Source organism: Dromiciops gliroides, chromosome 4 (assembly GCF_019393635.1).
Source record: "Dromiciops gliroides isolate mDroGli1 chromosome 4, mDroGli1.pri, whole genome shotgun sequence".
NCBI classification, from domain to species: Eukaryota; Metazoa; Chordata; class Mammalia; order Microbiotheria; family Microbiotheriidae; genus Dromiciops; species Dromiciops gliroides.
In genome coordinates, this window is record NC_057864.1 from 437690441 (window position 1) to 437697545 (window position 7105).

The window sequence follows — 7105 nt, forward strand, 5'->3', positions numbered from 1 at the left end:
TGGCCAACTCTTGATGTATACCAATGGAGGCAAGTGTCCACCTGATTAAGGCCAGGGATGTCTTTAAGGACAGATCACATAAAGGTCAGAAGTTTTGATAGACTGAAAAACCCTTCATTTCTGAGGACCTCTTGTATGACAAGATGCCTCTGCTCCAGATATATTCCTTCCTTTCTAACATTCTCACCTTGCCCCTTTTCGGGATTCCTCCTTATCTGGAAACTTTGATACTGAAAACTTCCATGCTCCCTGATACTGATCCTGTCTGCAACATCAGAGATAAAAAAAATCAAATTTACCCGAGTGAGAACCCACCCTTTCTATTAAACGGCATGCCCTCACTCAAATTGCTGAGCAGCCCTAGAGTGAGAGACAGAACCATGGCATTTCTATGTCAGACTGAGTGATGAGAGCTTGAGTATGTTGTGTTCCAAGTCCCAAGGGCAGTCCCTTACTTCCTTCTCCCACTGTGGTCTGAGATTTCATACACTCCTCCAGCAACCGAGACCCCCCTTTATCTTTCGTCCTCAGGACCTATTTCCTTTTGTCCTTGTGTCCTTATGCACCTTTTCTTCATGCTTTGAGATAAACCTTTTGTCTTCCTTTGTACGAGTTAAAACATACCTGGAAATAAAGGCCTATCACTATTAGCATCACCAGCTAGTTTGACTGTTTTGTTAATGCTTCCAAGTCCCAGAGTAGATGTAACAGACTGACACGAGGCTTAAGTGTGTGTGAGTATGTGTGTGTGTGTGTGTATGTGTTTGAGAGAGAGAGAGAGAGAGAGAGAGAGAGAGAGAGAATTTGTATATCCTGGTATTATCAAGATGGGAACTATCCTTCCAACAGTTTCACTAGGCACAAGTAAGTGGGGTCTAGCCCTCACTCTTGCCACTTCTGGGAAGGGAGGATTGAAATTAACCTAGGAGGCCCTTAGACATTATGCTTCAGTTTGTCTATTGGCTAACTGGCCACTTGCCCTTAATACGAGGGCCCCGCCCCCTTGCTCATTTTACATGTGTTTATGATTCTCATAGGGCTAGGTTTGGCATGCTAGTTGGTATTAAATATAAACATCATCGTAGTTGACATTTACATAAGACTTTGTCACTTTTTGCTCTTTAAAAATATCTAGTGCAGACATCTTCAAAGTGGGGCACACTTATCTCAGAAGGTAGGTAAAGTGATTCGTGGGTATACATAAAAATATTAGACTTTATATTTCTTTTTATCTCAAAATTTTAAAAATCAAGCTTTACCAGCATTTAACATAGTGGACACTGGTGTCCTTGCTCAGTTCATATGTTGGTCAGTCAGTCACGTAGCATCTTAGACCTCCGAATTGCTGCAAAAACTGGGGGAACTGGAGTGTGATAAAGTGCAATTCCCTGGGAACCAGCAGTGTCATTGAGCATGTCTGGAAGGCAGGGCAGGTTTTGGATGAGAGTAGAAAGCCTTTTCTATTACCATGATGTGATCCAGCCAAGGAGTCAGCCACTCTAGATTATTCTGGGAAATCAGCCCTGTCACCCGGGCCCCTTGAAATCAAAAGGGAGATCAAACTTCCCCGCTTATCCCTAACTCCTGCTCTAAAGCACCAACTCCACTCCTCATTTCCAGTTCTACTCCTCACTTCCCAGCAAAGCTGCACTTGCAGCCAGGGCTGGCCCCACGCTCAGCTTTACACGCTTAATGAGGGAGACACAGTAAAGCCTCTGGTCTGAAATGTTGACACAAGGTTGATTTGTAGCAGCAAGCTGCTAGGCAGGGAGCTGTGACTTTTTTGGGGGAAGGCAGGTCTAAGGAAAGTTGTGGATATAGAAAGGAATACGACCCCCCCTTTTTTTGGCCTATCTCTCCTCTTGGTCAACATTGCTTCCCACTCTCCACCCCCCATTGCATTTCATAGACACAAACATATGTGTGTGTATACACACATACATACATATATACAATATACATACACACACATCTCTGTTGTGGAATGGGGAGGAGATCAGGCAAATAAGGGACCCCACTTCAGAGTAAGCTCAAATTTGCCCTTCCTCATTGTTTATACAGAGCATGGGCAACATTCTCTGCTTGTTTCCAATCCACAACATGGAACTTCCAAAGCTGTCTTTGGCCATGAAGACTCAGGGCAAGTACTTTAAGAGCTCCGAAGGGAGCAGTGGTTAGCTACTCTTTAGGGACCCAAACCATCTGAGACTGTGGGAGTTAGGTGATCTTATCAGTGGGCTCCTGGCCCATCACAAGTATTTGCTCCCCAAGACTCCTAATGCTGGAGAAGGTCAACCAGCTTCTCATGAGTACCAAGAACATCAGAACATCACCATTACCATGGGTAATAATAATAATTTGAAGAATAAAAGGAATCATGGGGGCACAAGGTTAATATAAGGTTTTTTTGTGTTTTTTTTTGGTGAGGCAATTGGGGTTAAGTGACTTGCTCAGGGTCACACAGCTAGTAAATGTCAAGGGTCTGAGGCTGGATTTGAACTCAGGTCCTCCTGAATCCAGGGCTGGTGCTTTATCCACTATGCCACCTAGCTACCCCAATATAAGGTTTTGCTGTAATATGAGAAGACCTTTACTTTCCTGGGCCTTCTGAGATCTATAAGACTGCTTCCTTTGCAACAGACCTCCTTTGTATTAGATCTGACCCAACCTCCCCCCACACCAGACATTCCTGTTTAGCACTTCTCTGGATTATTTTGTGGGGGAAATCTCTTTTTTTGGACAATCAGGGTTAAATGACTTGCCCAGGGTCACACAGCTAATATGTCTGAGACTGGATTTGAACTCAGGTCTCCCTGACTCCAAGGCTGGTACTCTATTTAGCTGCCCCTGTGGGGGAAATTTCTAAAGCAGGAGCTTCACAGGCAAATCTGTGGTGTCAACCCACCTGTGACCACGGAGGCAAGAAAATTAGATCAGGCACGCCTCAGAGAGACCCTCTCTCTTGCTATAAAACACGGCCTCCAGGTGGCATAATCACAGTGGTCCAGTGATAGAGGATCCAACTATTCCAACCACCCGATTAGGAGTTTGGTGCATCCTAGACGGGCAAAGTCTGGAAGATGCCTCTCATTGACCTTCATCCTCCTGCTAGGGCCCAAGACTAGCCCATTAGAGGCATCTCATGCCCTGGCCATAATCCTTCAATGCCCCCACTCACAGATGTATCCTTGCTTGGTCCTTCGGGTATCTGGCTGTGTCGCCTTAGGCCTTAAGTCTTCCCCTGGGTGAGCTCAGATGTGCTTGTAATAAAGGCCTATTGCTTTTTGCATGATTGTCCAAGCTGACTCTTGTGAGAGCTGCCAGGTCCTCAAATGGCCTAGGACAGGTTTGCAAAGCCCTTGACAGTCATTATCTCCTCTTAGCCTCACAGCTCCCTAGTGAGAACACTGCAGTTATCATCCTTCTAACACCCTTGTTACAGAGGAAGAAGTGGAGGCTGAGGGGCTTGATGACTCGCCCCTTAGTCACACAGCTAGCAAACGTCAGAGACAGATTTTGAAGCGAGGCTTTCTGGTCTGCCGCTCTAACTCCTTTTTTTCACTGCACTGACACGATTTTCCAGCATCAGTTCCAATAATGGGACAGGGCCGTCAAAGAGAACCTTTTCCTTCTGCCCCTTTGGGCAAATAATGTCACTTCTCTGTTGATTGCTTCCTTCCCCACTCCCTCCCCCACTTAGGCCACAGCTCTAACCGGAGCCTGGAATTTTTCTCATATTCATCTCATAGGAAGATACCTTTAAACCAAAATTTTTCAAGGTCCGTAAGGTTCTCTGATGACTATGTTTTCTTAGAAGGATTTCAAAGCACTCTTTACCTATATCTGTCCTGAGCAACACTATATACTTTCATGCACTTTCCCAAATCAAGGCTTTCTATTAGCAAATAGAAGCTTACTAGTAATTATCTGGTGCTCTAGGCATGAACAAGCATTTATGAAGTAGCCTACAATATGCCAGGTACTGTGAAAGCACTTTATAAGTATTATTCTCATTTGATCTTCACAACTAGGGGAGGTAGGTGTTATTATTTTCTATTTTACAGATGAGGAAACTGAGGCTGTTAAAGATTAAGTGACTTGCCCAAGGTCACCCAGCTAGTTAGTGTCTGAGGCTGGATTTTAACTTGGGTCTCCCTCTGTAGGCAGTGCTCTATCCACTGAACCACTTAGATGATCCAGGCTATAGGTTGGTAGTAGTCATCAATGCTGAAGGAACTGGACATCTAGAGTGACTCTGGGGACAGCTGCACAGAGAAAGATTCAGGGAGAAACAGGCAGCTATGGCATTTAGGACTCAGGTACACGGATACCTGATCATCTTTGTTACTTCCATATTTACTCACTTAGGTTACAATCTTCTTTACACTTTAAAGATGCTTCTGAGATTAGTTTTAAGCAAATAAAATAGAAATGAGAGGCAGCATAGCCTGGAGGTCTGACAAAAGGCTTGGGTTCAAGTCCTGCCTGGGACAGACACATACTGTCTGTGTGACCTTGGACAGGTTTTGTAACTTCTGGGTGCTCCTGATAAATTTAAAGCTGAGTGGCAGATGAGGGGCTGATCAGCATTGATAGAAATTGTTTCCTCATTGGGAGTTCCCTAAATTTCCTGGATAAAAAGGGGAAGGGGAGGTGCATGGGGGAGAGAAGGCATTAAGAGTCCTCTTTCCTTTCTGGAATTAAAATTCATTATACTCCATCAGTCCTTGCAAACTCTTCCCCCACAGACACACCTCTGACTCACAACCTGTTTGTCCCTCTCACTGCTGGTTTCTGGCCCCATCTAGTGGACAAAGAGAAAAGCATGTTAAGAAGAAAAATCCGACGTTTTATACCTAATCTCATTCTAACACCAGCATTGTCTGGGGTGTAGGATAGATGACAGTTCCATTTTACAGATGAAGAAACCGAGTCAAAGAGGTAACATGGACAAGCTCACAGGCAGCCATTAGGCTCAAACTATGTCTTCTCACACTAGATCCAGTCCCCACTTGACCACACATGATGCTTGCTTTGAAGCTTGCCACAGCTTCTGAGGGGTAGTCAGGTTGGTCATCCCAAGTAATCCACCTTCTTTCCAATATAATGCAGCCTGGTTCTAAGAGGATAGAACAGAAATACCTTCATTTTCTGCCCTCATCAGACTTCCAGCAGACCCACCTCCAGGTCTGGGGTCCACAGCTAAAGAAAGGCCCAAAGGAGAATCCTAAAGGCACAGTAGAGGTGATGATTAGAGGTTTGAAAGAGTAAACTTTATCAGAAAAGGTGAATTGCCAAGATTAATGATCCTTTCAGAGGTGAGATCTCTAACCAGGGAGAGGAGGTGACCAGCGTACATGTGGGGTTAGGATCAGGAGACTAAGAACACCCTTCCCAGAACTGCTCTTTCAACTCATCTGATCAACGAGGAACATTAAATGTATCCATGGAGCACCAGAATCTTTCCGGGTATCTTTTTTTTTTTTTTTTTTTTTTTTTAGTGAGGCAATTGGGGTTAAGTGACTTGCCCAGGGTCACACAGCTAGTAAGTGTTAAGTGTCTGAGGCCGGATTTGACCTCAGGTCCTCCTGACTCCAGGGCTGGTGCTCTATCCACTCCGTGTATCCTTAAAATGGGTTTATTCTCATTGATCTGCTGTGGTTTCTAGGCAGCATTGCCTAGAAGCTGGGGAATGGACCAAATGGCCTTTGGAGGGCTGTCCCTGCCACTCAGTTGAATGTGGAGGCCAGACCAATCAAGCATTCCCACAACCCCAATATTGTTTCCTCAAATTCTCCCTAGAACGTTACAAATTAATCACGGTCCTTTCCATATGGACAGCCCTTTGTAGTTGGCTTGCTAAAGTATATCTCTACTCTTTTAGCCTATTTCCTTTCTTTTCTTTTCTTTCTTTTTAGACTTTTTTGAGGAGTGGTGGTGGTGGTGGTGAGGCAATCAGGGTTAAGTGCCTTACCCAGGGTCACACAGCTACTAAGTTTCAAGTGTCTAAGGCTGAATTTGAACTCAGGCCCTCCTGACTCCAGGGCCAGTGCTCTATCCACTTCCATTTAACTGCCCCAAGTTTACTAGTGATTACCTAATCTGCTTCCTAACCCTTCTTGGCATCTCTCTTCTACTTTTATGTTTAGCCCCCTCATTACATTTCTGGCAGCTACTTGTTCTCTCTTTGCTGGGTTCTCATATTTCTCACTTCATCCCCTTAAATGTCACTCCTAGAGGCCCCCTGTTTTGGCCCTCCTCTCACTCTTTTCCCTTGACAATCAATCACATGTATTCCAAAGGCTTATACAACCACTTTTATTTGGGAAATTCATTATCTCTGACTCTTAGAATCCTTGGCTTCCTTCAAGGCTCATTTTCAGTGCCAACTCCTACTGGGAAACTCTTCCTGATCCCTTACTTCTAAGTGCTCTCTCCCTCCTCAAATTACATTGTATCTATTTACTTTTGCACATGTTCATTCTTTTTTTTTAATTTATTTTTTATTTTTTGCTGGGCAATGAAGGTTAAGTGACTTGCCCAGGGTCACACAGCTAGTAAGTGTCAAGTGTCTGAGGCCGGATTTGAACTCAGGTCCTCCTGAATCCAGGGCTGGTGCTTTATCCACTACACCACATAGCTGTCCCCCTTCCCCCCCCCCCGCCAGTACATGTTAATTCTTTTTTTTTTTTGCAGGGCAATGGGGGTTAAGTGACTTGCCCAGGGTCACACAGCTAGTAAGTGTCAAGTGTCTGAGGCTGGATTTCAACTCAGGTACTCCTGAATCCAGGGCCAGTGCTTTATCCACTGTGCCACCTAGCTGCCCCAGTACATGTTCATTCTTACAGTGGAATGGAAGCTCCTTGAGGGCGGACACTCTCTTTTGTTCTACCTTTTTATCCCTCAAATCTAGAATAGTGGTTTACACACAGTAATTGCATAATGAATGCTTTAAATTTTTTTTAGTATTTTATTTCCCCCCAATTACATGTAAAAGCAATTTTAAATATTTGTTTTTAAAACTGAGTTCCAAATTGTCTCCCTCGTTCATTGAGAAAGCAAGCCATTTGATAAAAGTTATACATGTGTAGTGACACAAAACATT